At 39.2% G+C, this 15,257-nt stretch overlaps 1 protein-coding gene and 1 pseudogene across 4 annotated transcripts in view; one reads left to right on the top strand and one right to left on the bottom strand.

The window, feature by feature from the left end:
* IPCEF1 (interaction protein for cytohesin exchange factors 1) overlaps window positions 1–15,257 on the bottom strand; it is a 181,759-nt gene that overhangs the window by 101,909 nt on the left and 64,593 nt on the right. The window lies entirely within an intron of this gene.
* LOC109245327 (40S ribosomal protein S6-like) lies at window positions 13,631–14,593 on the top strand (annotated as a pseudogene).

Genomic DNA, 15,257 nt, shown 5'->3' with positions numbered 1-15,257 from the left:
GGAGAAGGAAGGTTGGGCTGGCAACAAGCAGCACACAGATCTTGGGAGACCAAGTTCATGCCTGCAGTGCCCAAGTAGTAAACTCAACCAGAGGCTTTGTTCATCTACAGAACCAAGTTGGGGCGGCGCTCTGACCAAGGAACTCTGGGGTGGCGGGGGCGGGAAGGAGGGGTGCAGATCTGTCTGTTTCAGATCCTCCAACAAATTTTGTCAGCTACAGAGCTGTGTGGCCCACGTCCAGGCAAGATGCCGAGTCATAGCCCCACCTGCTGTGGAGAGTGCCTTCCAGCCCCATCTGGTGAAAAAGGCTGATGAACTCCTGGAGGCTGTGCAGCCCAGTGGCACTGGAGCCAAGAGGCAGGTGGACAGAGCTGATCTCCCCCAAGGCAAAGCCAGTACCAAGTGTGAAGGCTTCCCGGGCTATACGCTGGCGGATGAATTAATTCATAGCCAAGGCTGAAGGTAGCTCCCAGCTCCTCCCAAAGAGACAACCCATTTGGGAAATTGACAATGGCCTGGGGTGGCTCCTCCCCTCCCACCCAGGCAAGGGGCTAAGATTTGGCCCCACCAACTGCAGAGAGTGTCTTCTGGACCCATCAAATCAGAAGGGCTGGAGAAAACACCTGAAAGGTACGCAACCTAGTGGTGCTTGAGTCAAGAGCAGAGCAGACAGAGCCAGTGGTTTGCACAGCAAAGTCAGACAGGTCAGCTTGAGTTAAGACAATGAACAAAGAGCTTTATTGGCTTTAGAGCTGCTTGCACTATGCTTGGGCAGGGAATCTAATTCATAGCCCTACTCATCACTGAACACAGCCTTCAGCCTGTCTGACAAGAAAACGTAACCAAAGCACACACGAAGCCGCACAGTATATCCCACAGCCCTACGTACGGTGGCACTTGAACCGAGAGCACAGCCCATGGCTTCCCCCATCTGCAGAGCAAAATGGGGAGATTCACCTGACTGGGGAATTCAGGACACACTCAGGCCGGATTCAGGTCCCCAAACAACAAGCTGTACGAGCTCTGGGCCCTGGCCTACTGCCCTTCCAGGGTAGGGAAGCTCATTCATAGCTTCAGCTACTACTAAAGACAGTACCCAGTCCCAACCGTCTAGTAAGCCTGGCCAAAGAATTCCCGCCACTGTGGAGCCAATCTTACAGCCTCACTTGGGTAACGAACCAAGCCAGTAGTCCCATCCAACTATTCTCAACCAGTGGCACAGCCCTATCTCCATCATCAGAGCTCAAACAGTTGCCTCAGCCAAAAATAGACAATAGCAGGTCTCACCTGCCCAAAGACATTACCAGCAGACACACCCAGAAACCCAAACTGAGCTAACTGGTGAAAAACTGCCTCTGCCAAAGCAAACCTATAAAGTTCAGAAAAGAAGGCCCATGATTCAAATGCACTGATACCAACAAAAGGAAAGAAGGATCATATAAAAATCAGGTAAATATGACACCACCAAAGAAACTGATAAAGCTCTAATAACTGGCCCCAAAGAAATGGGTATCACTGGACCACCTGGATGGCTCAGTTGGTTAAGCGTCCAACTTTGGCTCAGGTCATAATCTCGGTCATAATCTCATGGTTTGTGAGTTCGAGCCCTGTGTCAGGCTCTGTGCTGACAGCTCAGAGCTTGGAGCCTGCTTCAGATTCTGTGTTTCCCTCTCTCTTCCTCTGCCCCTCCCTCACTCTCTCTCTCAAAAGTAAATAAACATTATTTTTTTTTAATTACAAAAATGAAGGAGGGATAAAGACTTCCCTGAAAAAATAAAAGCTGAGGGAGTTCATTACAACCAACCTGCCTTGCAAGAAATGCTAAAGGGAGCTCTTTGAGTGGAAGTAGAATAATGCTAATTTAACAGCATAAAAATACAAAAAGGTAGTGTAGATTTCACTGGTAATAGTACATATATAGTCATAGTTAGATTTTGCAATATGGTAATAATGGTGCATAACTCATTACTCTAGTTTAAAAGTTAAATGAATGTAGCAAAATGACCATAAATACAATAAACCGTTATTAGTTACACAATATAAAAACATGTAAATTATAATAGCAATAGCCTAAATGTGAGGGGGATAAGAGGTAAAAATGTAAAGTATGAAAATTCTATTGAAATTAATTCATTATCAAATTTTAAAAAGGGTGTTAGAAGTGTAAGATATTTTACATAAGCCTCATGGTAACCACAAGGGGAAATCTTGTAATAATTATGCAAAAGGACATGATAAAGATGTTAAAGCATATGGGTACCAAAAGATATCAAAGCATTCGCAGGGGTGCCCGGATGGCTCAGTCAGTTAGCCATCTAACTTTGGCTCAGGTCACGATCTCATGGTCCATGAGTTAGACTCCCATGCTGGGTAAGCACGAGCCCCTTTTTCAGGTGAGCACGAGCCCTGCCCTGGGTGATCCCCGCTTCCCCCCCCCTCCCTCTCACTCGCTCTCTCTCTGCCCCTCCTGGGATCTTCTCCCACTCTCTCTCTGCCCCCCTGCTCACTTGCACCCTCTCTCTCTCTCTCTCTCTCCAAAAAAAAAAAAAAAAAAAAAAAGCACACACAAAGGGATAAGAAACAAGGAACAATGGATCTACAAAGCAACTGGAAAACAATTAACAAAATGACAATAGTAAGTCTTTACCTATCAATAATTATTTTAAATGCAAAAGGATTAAATTCTTCAATCAAAAGACATAGAATAGCTGAATGTATAAAACAAGATCCAATAATATACTGCCTACAAGATACTCACGTTGGCCTTAAAGACACACATACACTGAGAGTAAAGGGATGGAAAAAGACCTTTCAAGTAAAAGGTAACCACAAAAAGCAAGGGTAGCTATACTTGTATCAGACAAAATATACTTTAAAAATAGTTAAAAGAGACAAAGGTCATTATATAACAATTAAGGTGTCGATACATCAAGACAACATAACAATTGTAAATACTTATATACCCAACATTAGAGCACCTAAACACATAAAGCAAAAACTGACAGAGCTAAAAGAAGGAATAAACAGTAATGCAATAATAGTTGGGGACTTTAATACCCCACTCTCTACAGTATATAGGTCATCCAGACAGAGAATCAATAAGGAAACAGCAGACTGGAACAACACTATCGACCAAATGGACCTAACAGACATTCTGTTCAACAATAGCAGTACATATTCTTCTCAAGCACACATAGAACATTTTCTAGGATAGACAATATGTTAGGTCACAAAACAAATCTTAGCATACTCAAGAAGATTGAAAGGATATCAACTATCTTCTCTGACCACAATGTCATGAAACTAGAAATCAATAACAAGAGGAAAATGGGAAAATTCACAAACACATGGAAATTAAACAGAACTCTCTTGAACAACAAATGAACCAAAGAAGAAGTTAAAGGGGAAATAAAAATTTTCTTGAGACACAGGGTGCCTGGGTGACTTAGTCGGTTAAGCATCCAACTCTTTTGGCTCAGGTCATGATCTCATGGTTCAGGAGATGGAATCCCACATTGGGCTCTGTGCTGACAGTGCACTGCCTGCTTGAGATTTTCTCTCTCTCTCTCTCTCTCTCTCTCTCTCTCTCTCTCTCTCTGCCCCTCCCCTGCTCATACACTGTTGCTTGCTCTCTCACAATAAATAAATAAACATTTAAACATTTTTTTCTTGGGACAAACAAAAATGGAAATACAACATGCCAGAACTTAATGGGATGCAGCAAAAACAGTTCTAAGAGGAAAGTTCATAGCAATAAACACCTATGAAACAAAGCAAGAAAAATCCCAAATAAAGAATCTAACTCTACACTTTAAAGAACTAGAAAAAGGACAAACTGAGCAGAAAGTTAGCAGAATATAGGAAATAATAATTATAGAAGAAAAAAAGTGAAATAGAGAAGAGAAAAACAATAGAAAATATTAACCAAACTTAGAGTTTGAAAAGATAAAATTGACAAACCCTGAGCTACACTAACCAAGGAAAAAAGAGAAAATACTTAAATCAACAAAATTATAAATAAAAAAGGATACATTACAACTGATACCACAGAAATTCTAAGGATAATAAGGGGTATTATGAAGAGGCTGTAAACCAATAAACTGGACAACTTAGAAGAAATGGAAAAATTCTTAAAACATACTACTTACCAAGACTGAATCAGGAATAAGTAGAAAATCTGAATAGAACAGTTGCCAGTAAGGATACTGGGTCAATCATAAAAAATATATATCTCAACAAAGAAAAGCCCAGGACCAGAGGGCTTCACTTGTGACTTTCACCAAACACTTAAAGAATGAACACCAATCTTTCTCAAACTCTTCCAAAACAGTTAAAGAGGAGGGAAGAATCTCAAACTGCTTTCACAAGGCCAGCATTATCCTGATACCGAACCATAAAAAGGACACTACTAGAAAAGAAAACAACAAGCTAATATCCCTGATGAATTGGGATACAAAAATTCCCAATAAAGTGCTAGCAAACCAAATTCACCAGCACATGAAAAGGATTATTCACCATGATCAAGTGGAATTTATCCCTGGGATGCAAGGATAGTTTAAATCAGCAGTGTACAAATCAGTGTGATATGTCACATTAATTAAAGAACAGGATCATTTGATCATCTCAATACACACAGAAAGAGCAAACAAAATTCAGCATCCATTCATCATAAAAACTCAACACATTATGCATAGAAGGAACATATGTCAAAATAATAAAGGCCATAAATGGCAAGCCCACAGCTAACATCATACTCAGTGATAAAAAGATGAAAGCTTTTTCTCTAAGATCAGGAATTAGACAATTGTGCCCACTCTCACCACTCCTATTCAACAAACTACTGGAAGCCCTAGCTAGAGCAATCAGTCAGGAAAAAGAAATAAAAGGTATCAGAATTGGAAAAGAACAAGTAAAACTATCTGTATTTGTGGACAACATACTTTTACGTATAGAAAATCCTAAAGGCTCAACCAAAAAACTGTGGATCTAATCAATGAATTCGGTAAAGTTGCAGGATACAAAATTAGTAGTGTTTCTATAAACTGATGACAACATTTCTAGGAAAGAAATTAATCCCCTTTACAATAAAATACTTAGAAATAAGTTTACCTAAGGAGGTAAACTAAAAACTACACAACTTTGAAAAGAAAAATTGAAGGAGACACAAATAAATGGAAAGGTATTCTGTGCTTATGGATTGGAAGAACTAGTATTGTTAAAATAATCAGTACTACCAAAGCCATCTATAGATTCAATTCAATCCCTATCAAAATTTTTACAGTAGAAAAAACACTCCTAAAATTTATATGGAAACTCAAAAGACTCTACCTAGCCAAAGAAATCTTGAGAAAGATGGAAACAGGAGGTATCATACTTCCTAACTTCAAGCTGTACTATAAGCTATACTCATCAAAACAGGATGGTAATGGCATAAAAAGAGACAAATAGACCACTGGAATAGAGAGCCCAGAAATAAACCCAAGCATATATGGCCAACTAATATTTTTTAATTATTATTTCTTAGAGAGAGAGAGAGATAGAGAGAGAGAGAGAGAGAGAGAGCACAAGCGGGGGAGGGGTAGAGAGAGAGGGAGACACAAAATCTGAAGCAGACTCCAGGCTGTCAGCACAGATCTCAACGTGGGGCTCGAACCCACAAACCATCAGACCATGGCCTGAGCCAAAGTCAGATGCTTAACCAACTGAGCCACCCAGGCACCCCATGGCCAACTAATATTTGACAAAGGAGCCAAGGATACTCAGAAGAGAAAAGAAAGTCTCTTCAATAAATGTTGCTAGATAATTAGATATTCACATACAAAAGGATGAAACTGAACCCATATGTTAGAAGGTGGAGGAGGGACAGTAAGTCCCTCAGTGGGGACTTAATCTTCCAAATTAAGAAGGCACTTTGAGACCAAAAACCAAAGTAAGCCACTACATACTGTTTACAGAGTTTTTTCAGAGTAACTTACTGCCAGTGGGATCGGTCATCTGTGATGACCCAGGCATTATGGAGCTATTCTCCACAAAGCTCACACCTTAATCCACAGGTTTTATAGAGGGGCATTGTGATAAGGTCGAAGGGTAGTTAACTAAAGCTGTGCCATCTGTGTGCTAAAAGGTCTCTACTAGTTATCTAAAGTGATGCCATCTGTGTGCTAGAGAGAAGCTCAAAACAAGCCTTCCTGCCTTCTGGTCAAGACATACATTAACCTCCAAAGGGCCTGGAACACATAGCCCTGAGGGAGGTCATTGTGCAGAAAAGTACAAGATGGAGGGCCAAAAATGGATTCAGTATTGTCAGCACTCCTACGCTGTATCTTTTACCACCCACAAAACTTAATTTGAAATAGATTAAAGACCCATTTTTGATTGGATTATTTGTGGTTTTTCTGCTCTTGAGTTGTGTAAGTTTTAGTAATACCTAAAACCATGAAACTCGTAGAAGAAAACATAAGGAAAAAACCTTCTTGACATGAGTCTTAGTAATGATTTCTTGGATATGACATCTAAAACACAAGCAACAAAATTAAAAATATATGTGAGACCAAATCAAACTAAAAAAGCTTTTGCACAGCAAAAGAACCCATCAACAGGGGCACCTGGGTGACTTAGTTAGTTAAGCGTCCAGCCCCTGATTTCAGTTCAGGTCATGATCTCATGGTTCATGAGATCGAGCCCTACATCAGGCTCTGCATTGACACTGTAGAGGCTGCTTGGGATTCTTTCTCTCTGCTCTTCCCCTGCTCTCTTGCTCACTTGCTCTCTCTCTCTCTCTCAAAGTAAATTAACTTGTAAAAAATGAACCCATCAACAAAGTAAAAAGACAAACCTACAGAATGGGAAAAAAATACATCCAAACCATATATCTGATAAAGAGTTAACATCCAAAACATATAAAGAACTTATACAACTCAAGAGCAAAAAAAAAAAAAAAAACAAATAATCCAATCAAAAATGGGCATAGTACCTGAACAGACATTTCTCTAAAGAAGATATATAAAAGGCCAATGGGTACATGAAAAGATGCTCAACATCACTGGTCACTAGGGAAATGCAAATTAAAACCCCAATGAGATATCACCTCATCCCTGTTAGAATAGCCATCTGTCAGCAAAAAGATAAGAGATGACAAAAGCTGTAAAGATGTAGAGAAAAGGGAACCGTGTGTATTGCTGGTGAGCATGTAGATTGGTGCAGCCATTGTGGAAAACAGTATGGAGGATCCTCAAAAAATAAAAAATAGAACTACCCCATGATCCAGTAATTCTACTTCTGAGTATTTATCTGCAGGAAATGAAAACAGTAACTTGAAAAGATATCTGCACCCCCATGATCATAGTATTATTCACAATAACCATGATGCAGAAACAACCTAAGTGTCTATCTCTTGATGGGTGGCTAAAGAAGTTTGGGTGCATATACACACAATAAAATATTATTCAACCAAAAAAAAAACCCGAAAACCAAAAACAAGGAAATCCTACCATTTGGGACAACATGGATGGACCTTGAAGGAATTATACTAAGTGAAATAAGTCAGACAGAGAAAGACAAGATCTCACTTATAAGTGAATCTAAAATAAACAGGGGCGCCTGGGTGGCTCAGTCAGTTAAGCATCTGACTTCGGCTCGGGTCATGGTCTCACAGTTCATGGGTCGAGCCCCACATCAGGGTCTGTGCTGTCAACGCAGAGCCTCTGCCTCCCTCTCTCTCTGCCCCTCCCCCACTCATCGCGTCTTCCTTCTCTCTCACAAATAAATAAACATTATTTAAAAAAAAAAAAGGGGGGGGCACCTGGGTGGCTCAGTCGGTTAAGCGTCCGACTTTAGCTCAGGTCATGATCTCAAAGTTCGTGAGTTCAAGCCCCACGTCGGGCTCTGTGCTGACAGCTCGGAGGCTGGAGCCTGCTTCGGATTCTGTGTCTCCCTCTCTCTCTGCTCCTCCCCTGCTCACACGCTCTCTCTCTCTCTCTCTCAAAAATAAGACTAAAAAAAAAATTAAAAAAAAAAAAAAGCAAACTCTAGAGAAAGAGATCAGACTTGTGGGTACCAGAAGCAGGGATTGGGGGAGGAGGAATTGGAAGCAAGTGGTCAAAAACACAAACTTCTGGGGTGCCAGGGTGGCTCAGTAGGTTAAGTGTCTGACTCTTGATTTCAGCTCAGTTAATGATCTAACAGTTTATGGGATGGAGCCCCACGTGAGGCTCTGCACTGGCAGTGTAGAGCCCGCTTAGGATTCTCTCTCTCCCTCTCTCTCTCTCTGCCCCTCCTCTGCTGGCATGTGTACTCGCACACTCTCTGTCTCTCTCTCAAAAGTAAATAAACATTCTCTTAAAGGGTGCAAACTTCAGGTTACAACACAAATAAGTACGAGAAGTGTAACAAACACGATGACTAGCTAACACCGTCGTGGGACATAAAGGAAAGTTGTTAAGAGTAAATTCTAACAAGTTCTCTTCACAAGGAGAAAATGGTTTCTTTTAGTCTCGTTTTCTTTTCTTTTTACTGTATTTATATAAGAAGATAGATGTTTGCTGAACCAAAGTGGTGAATAAATTTCACAAAATACATAAATCAAACCATTAGGCTGTCAGGGAGCATAGTCAATAATATTGTAATAACTTTGTATGGTGACTGATGGTAACTACACATCCCGCTGATCATTTCATACTATACATGAGTTGAATTACTATGTTGTACACCTGGAACTAATACAGTATACTTCAGCCATACTTCAATAAAAAAAAAAAAAGAAAAACGCCACGTTGCACACCTCAAATTTATACAGTGACGTTGTCATTTATTTCTCAAAAAAAATGGAAAAAATTTTTAAGAATACGGTGACTTCTCTAGGAGGCTCTTATAATGATATTTGGCAGAATTGGTGCTCACTGTAGCTTGCATGCCAACTCTGTAAAGTAGTATTACCTATACATTTAGAAATGAATAAACTGACATACAGAGCAGGCAGACCACCTACTTTACACAGCTAGCAAGTTAAAAATTCAGAATTTGAATTCAGGTCTTCATACTCTAAGCCCGGGGCCCTTTGGACATCAGCAGTGTCCAAATAATCTTTGCCTTTTCAACTTCTCCTTAGCTATATGCTTAATTTTTCTGCAAACAGTAAATCTCATCACATTCTTACAGGATGAAAGAGTATAATAATTCTTATAGATACTACAGTCCACACATACTATCAGCAGGCACCTAATGAATATTTATTCACTTATATCGGCCCTGCCTTTATTTTAGGATAAGTTAGTGTGGGTAAATTATTTATCAAATTTGGACAATTCAAAGGGACCTTATGTGACTCAAAGTGATACCTTGTACACAAAGGGCTACATGTGCGCCCATGGGTAATTTTGAAGGATCTGATCAGGAAGGCATAGGGCTCCTAGAAAGAGACATTGGAGAGCCAAACACAGCTTGTTTTGGAATTGAGTATCCTTGCCAAGGCTTCATTCAGAAATCATGTGGGGCTGGCTTCCTGCTCATAATCCCAAATGGGCAACTATTGCACAATACCAGCCTGTCAACAACCCCAGTGCAAGTACCTGAATTCTGCAGCTACTGACAATTCTGGGTCAATGCTTCCAAAACTTCTAATGCAGGAGTGAGACATGTAGCCAAGACACATCTCTTTATCCTGTAGGAAGAACTGTAAATTAAAGTCATTCTTAAACACTCTCAAATTAAGGCATTTGTTGGCACAATCCATGTAAACTGTTTCCTTCAAGAATAGAGTAGCTGCCTCCGGCTGGAATCATAACATGTATGCAAAGAGACACCTAGTGGACCAACATGTAAGTATACTATTTAGCTTGAGACCAAAGACCAAAACATTATTTGACTCCCCAATTTAACACTCTTTAGGTTTCAATAGAGCATTTTTTTTCATCTGCTGGAGTTATAAACCCAGAAATTTAAGTTTTACAAAAGAAGTTCTGTGGTTATTTCTAAATGAAGTGTTTGCTCCTCTATTTGTTTTTTAAATACACTACTGTACTGCATAAAGTCCTGCGAAGTAATACAAAAATTACAGGGTAGATTGTAATTGGCCAGACACTTCAGCTCACCTTACCCCGAGCACTTGTGTGAGTATTTTTGTTTCCATCCCTTTCTAGACTTTGTGTGTGAGATTTTCCATTTGTCTTTGGGTTATTTTGTTCTTGCTTTTAGGTAAAGCCAGAGACTTTTTATTTTCCAGCCAGCCTCCTGTGGTCCGCCCAGCTTCCTGTGGCCCGCCCAACTTTGTCGCTTCACACTCTCTTTCTCACTCACACCTCACCTACACGGTTTTGTCCCCACCTCCTCACAGTCAACTTACATGTGCACCTGCCACTCTTCCAGCACCCTAGATAACATCATCTAACCTCAAAAGTAAAAGTCTGTCATCACAAAAACCAAGGGAATCATCTATTTTTTCTTTGCCCCATAGTACTAAAATTTGGTCATGCCCAAAGTTGAGATTAGAAATTGTTTTTCAGTAAATAGGTATGTTTAATTGCAATTGCTATGCCCTCAGGGACTCAGATTCATAGGATTTTAGATCTGAAAGAAATAGACTTGTCCTAGGGGGGCCAAGTGACATTTATAAAGTCCAATTACTCTGGCCATGCTGTAAAAACCCATGTTGGTAGTCCCAGGAGGATGAAACGCCACACGGAAAAGAAAAAAAAACAAAGAATGCCAAGGCTCTAGATGTGTAGAGGCAAAAGTGATCTTGGAAGTGGATTCTCCTCCCAACCAGTCCAGCTAAAAGCAGGTGGATCAGAGATGAACTGCCAGACCAAGTCCTTCCCAAATCCTATCATGGGCAAAACAAAGAGGTTCTTACTGCACTGTTTTCAATGAGTAAAATGGTCCTTATTTCCTCCATCACATATTTGATGGTGAAATGTAGAAAACTTTTCCTTTAACATTAGGAATAAACCAAAGATGCTCACCACCAACAACACTGTATTAGCAGGCCTCATTTAAAAATCGCAAGAGTTAAGGGGCACCTGAGTGGCTCAGTTGGTTAAGCATCTGACTTCAGCTCAGGTCATGATCTCAAGACTCATCAGTTCGAGCCCCATGTCAGGCTCTGAGCTGTCAGCACAGACAGGAGCTTATTTCGGATTCTGTGTCTCCCTCTCTCTCTGCCCATCCCCCACTCACACTCTGCCTCTGTCTCCTTCAAAAAATAAATAAACATTAAATAAAACAAAAAATTGTAAGAATTATAATGATTAAAATTAAAAATTAAGACTCAGTATTCTCAGATGATACGATATTACATGTGGAAAAGAACCTGCACATGAGTTATTAAGACTACAGAGTGGACATAGAAGGGTTAATAGATACAAGGCCAATATGTAAAGCTCAATAAAATTTTCATATGCCAGTGATAAATAGCATGAAAATAAAATTTTTAAGAAGATACATATACAGCAACATCATCAAATTGCAAATACATTAGAATGAACCTAACAGAAGTTGTGTAATACTTCTATGAAGAAATCTATAAATCTATAAAACATTATTGAAATAAATTAAAGAAGAGCTAAATAGGGGTACCTGCATGGTTAACTTAACCTGCATAAGTTAAGCTTATGACTTAAGCTCTGGTCATGATCTCACTTCATGAGTTCAGGCCCTGCATCGGGCTCTGTGCTGGCAGCTCGGAGCCTGGAGCCTGCTTCGGATTCTGTGTCTCCCTCTCTCTCTGTCCCTCCCGTGCTCTTCTCTCTCTCTCTCTCTCATAAATAAAATAAAATAAACATTAAAAAATTTTTTTTAAAGAATAATTAAATAATTGGAAGGATGTGCTATGTTCATTAATTAGTTTACAATGTTTGAGAATGGAAAGATGACTATGGTTAGTGTTTTTTATTTGCTCTTGATTTTACTCTTTTATGGTCATAAGGATATTATCCTACCTTTTATTCTAGAACTTTCTTTGTCTGCCTTTCATATTAGATATACAATCTACTTGCAATTAATTTTTGATTATATTTCAAATAAAAGTAAAGTTTCATTTTTAAAATTAATAACCAATTGGCTCATTATCATTTATTGACAATACTGGCATTCCCCATTGGCTCCAACCATAAAGGAAAAGCTTCATAAGTGGGAACACACTGAAATTAAGAATTTCCACTCACCCAAAGGCAACATTAGGGATTGTAAAAGCAAATGAATGAGAACAGAGTGCAATACGTATAACGCCTACAACCCCATACCAGCATGTGTAAAGAAGTCCTATTAATCAGTAAGAAACAAGCAAAAAAAAAAAAAAAACCCAAGGAAAAAATGAATAGCCATTTTACAAAAAAGTATATCAATCAGCCAAATACATATGAAAAGGTGTTTAACCTCATTAACAATCAGGCCAATGCAAGATGAAACCACCAAAATAATGAAATTTTAAGACTGACGATACCATGTATCAACATTGTAAAGCCAATGAGAAAACTCTGAAACACTGCTATTGGGAGTACAAATTGGGGCGACCAACTGGAAAGCTGTTTAGCAATATCTGCCGAAGTTGATCACATGCACGGTCTTTGATCCATAAATTTTACGGTGAGGGGCACACGTGCCCGATGTGCAAGCAGAGGTACGCTAAACATGGATAACAATGCTTCTAGTGGGCTTATGAAAATAGCCAAAATGCTGAAAATGACCCACATGTCCATCAACAGGAAAGTGGATAAATCGTGTTATAATCATACAATGGAACACTCCTTAGCAATAAGAAGAAAAGAAAAGAAAAAACTACTTCTACACTCAGTCACATAATACTGAGGGAAAGAAGCCAGACACAAAATAATATAATCAGGCAAAACTAGGCCATTGTGTTTAGCATAGTGTTTAGTGGGCCATAAAATTGTAAGGGAATGTAAGGAAGTAATGAGTTACCACAAATGGCAGGAGAGTGGTTACCTTTGGGGGGATGGCAGAGATTTATTGGAAGGGGCACAAGAGAGCATTCTAAGCTTCTGACAGTAATTCTATTTCTTGACTCAAGTAGTCTAGAATTTATGCTTTGGGAGAAATTACCGAAATATTTACACACATATATAATATATTTACCAGGCATTGTTAAACATATGTACATATGTTTAATAGAGAAAGATGTTACAGACTAATAAAAAAACCAAAAATGGAATATATAACCTTCATAAACATATACTGCCTCCAAATACATCGAGCAACCACAACTCATAGAACTGGAAAAAAAGAAGCAAATAATTTGGCAATTATGTAGTTGAAGATTACAGCACAAATCTCTCAGCAGTCAGTGGCTTATACAGACAAAAGGTAAACAGAAAAGCAGATGTAAATTTCAAATTAGTAAATTTGTAAATTAGCAAATTTCAGATACACAGAACTCTGTACTTGAGGAACAGAATACACACACTCATTTCCTTCCCACATGGTATATTATCAAAAACTGACAAAGTGATGTATTACAACAGAGGTCTTTATAAATTTCACAGAATCGATTTAACACAGATTAAGTTCTCTGACTATAACACATTAATTGTAGAAATTAATAGTGAAAACGTAGCTTTAAGATATCTGTATGTCTGCTTTTTTTCGTGGTGCTTTGGAGGTGGTAAGCTGCTTCAGGATGAAGTTGAACATCTCTTTCCCAGCTACTGACTGCCAGAAACTCATTGAAGTTTGCAGTGAATGCAAACTTTGTACCTTTTATGAGAAGCGTATGGCCAAAGAACTTGCTGCTGATGCTCTGGGTGAAGAATGGAAGGATTATGTGGCCTGAATCAGCGGTGACAATGACAAACAAGGCTTCCCCAAGAAGCGGGGTATCTTGATCCATGGCTCTGACCTCCTACTGCTGAGTAAGGGGCATTCCTGCTCCAGACCAAGGAATATTGGAGAAAGAAAAGTGCAAATCTGTCTGGGTTGCATTGTGGATGCCAAGCTCACTGTTCTCAACTTGGTCATTGTATAAAAAGGGAAGGACAATATTCCCGGACTCACTGACACTATGGTGCCTTGTCACCTGGGACCCAGAAGAGCAAGCAGAATCCACACCCTTTTCAATCTCTGTAAAGAAGATGAAGTGGGAGTGGTAGGGTGGCTCAGTCAGTTAAGCGTCCGACTTCGGCTCAGGTCATGATCTCACAGTTCGTGAGTTTGAGTCCCACATCCGGCTCACTGCTCTTCTCACAGAGCCCACTTCAGATCCACTGCCCCCCTCTCTGTTTTCACCCCCGTCCCCCGCTCACACTCTTTTTTCTCAAAAAATAAATAAACATTAAAAAAAAGACAATGTCTGCAACTATGTTATGAGAAAGCCCCTAAACAAGGAAAGTAAGAAACCTGGAACCAAAGCACTCAAGATTCAGGGTCTTGTTATTCCACGTGTCCTACAACACAAATGTGGGTGTATTGCTTTTAAGAAATAGCGTACTAAGAAAAATAAAGAAGAGGATGCAGAATATGCTAAATTTTTGGCCAAGAGAATGAAGGAGGCCAAACAAAAATGCCAGGAACAGATTGCCAGGGAACAGACTGCTGTCCTCTCTGACAGCTTCTACATTCTAAGTCTGACTCTAGTCAAAAATGAGATTTTCTAAGAGCAACAAATAAATAAGATGAGATATCAAATCTCTAAATAGATAGATAAATAAATAAATAAAATGTCTATGTGTCTGAAAACAAAATCTCACACTACTTCTAAAAACAATTTGAATCAAGAAGGAAATCAAATGGGAAATACTTAGAATTTATCACCACTGAAAACACTACACATCAAAATCTTTAGGAGACACAACTGAAGCATTTTTAGAGGAAAACTGACACCTTAAATGCATTTATCAGAACACAAGAAGGAATGAAAACAAATGAGCTAAGGGCTCAACACATGAAACTAGAAAAATAGCAAAATAGCAAACCAAGGAAGAAATAGCAAAAATAAAGGCAGAACTCAATGAAATAGAAAAATATGGAGAAGATCAGTAAAACACAAAACTAGTTCTTTGGACAAAAAGTAATAGAACTCCAGTGAGACGGATTAAAGGGGTAGAGGGTATTAGATACAAATAAAAACTTTTGAGCGACAGCTATCAACCTGTTAATTATCCAGCCTGAAATTAACTTCAAAAATTTCATTTGGATACAGGCAAACAGTTAAGAAGAAATCTAATATAGAGAGATTGCCTGACAACCCGTCTTGCAGCCTGCTCTCTTGAAAACAATAAAATATTTCTTAGCCCAAACCTAGCTTATTC

The sequence above is a fragment of the Panthera pardus genome, unplaced genomic scaffold (assembly GCF_024362965.1).
Source record: "Panthera pardus isolate Hobbes unplaced genomic scaffold, ASM2436296v1 HiC_scaffold_17, whole genome shotgun sequence".
Lineage (NCBI taxonomy): Eukaryota > Metazoa > Chordata > Mammalia > Carnivora > Felidae > Panthera > Panthera pardus.
The sequence above is the reverse complement of the archived record's forward strand: the minus strand, read 5'-3'. Positions and strand labels throughout refer to the sequence as shown.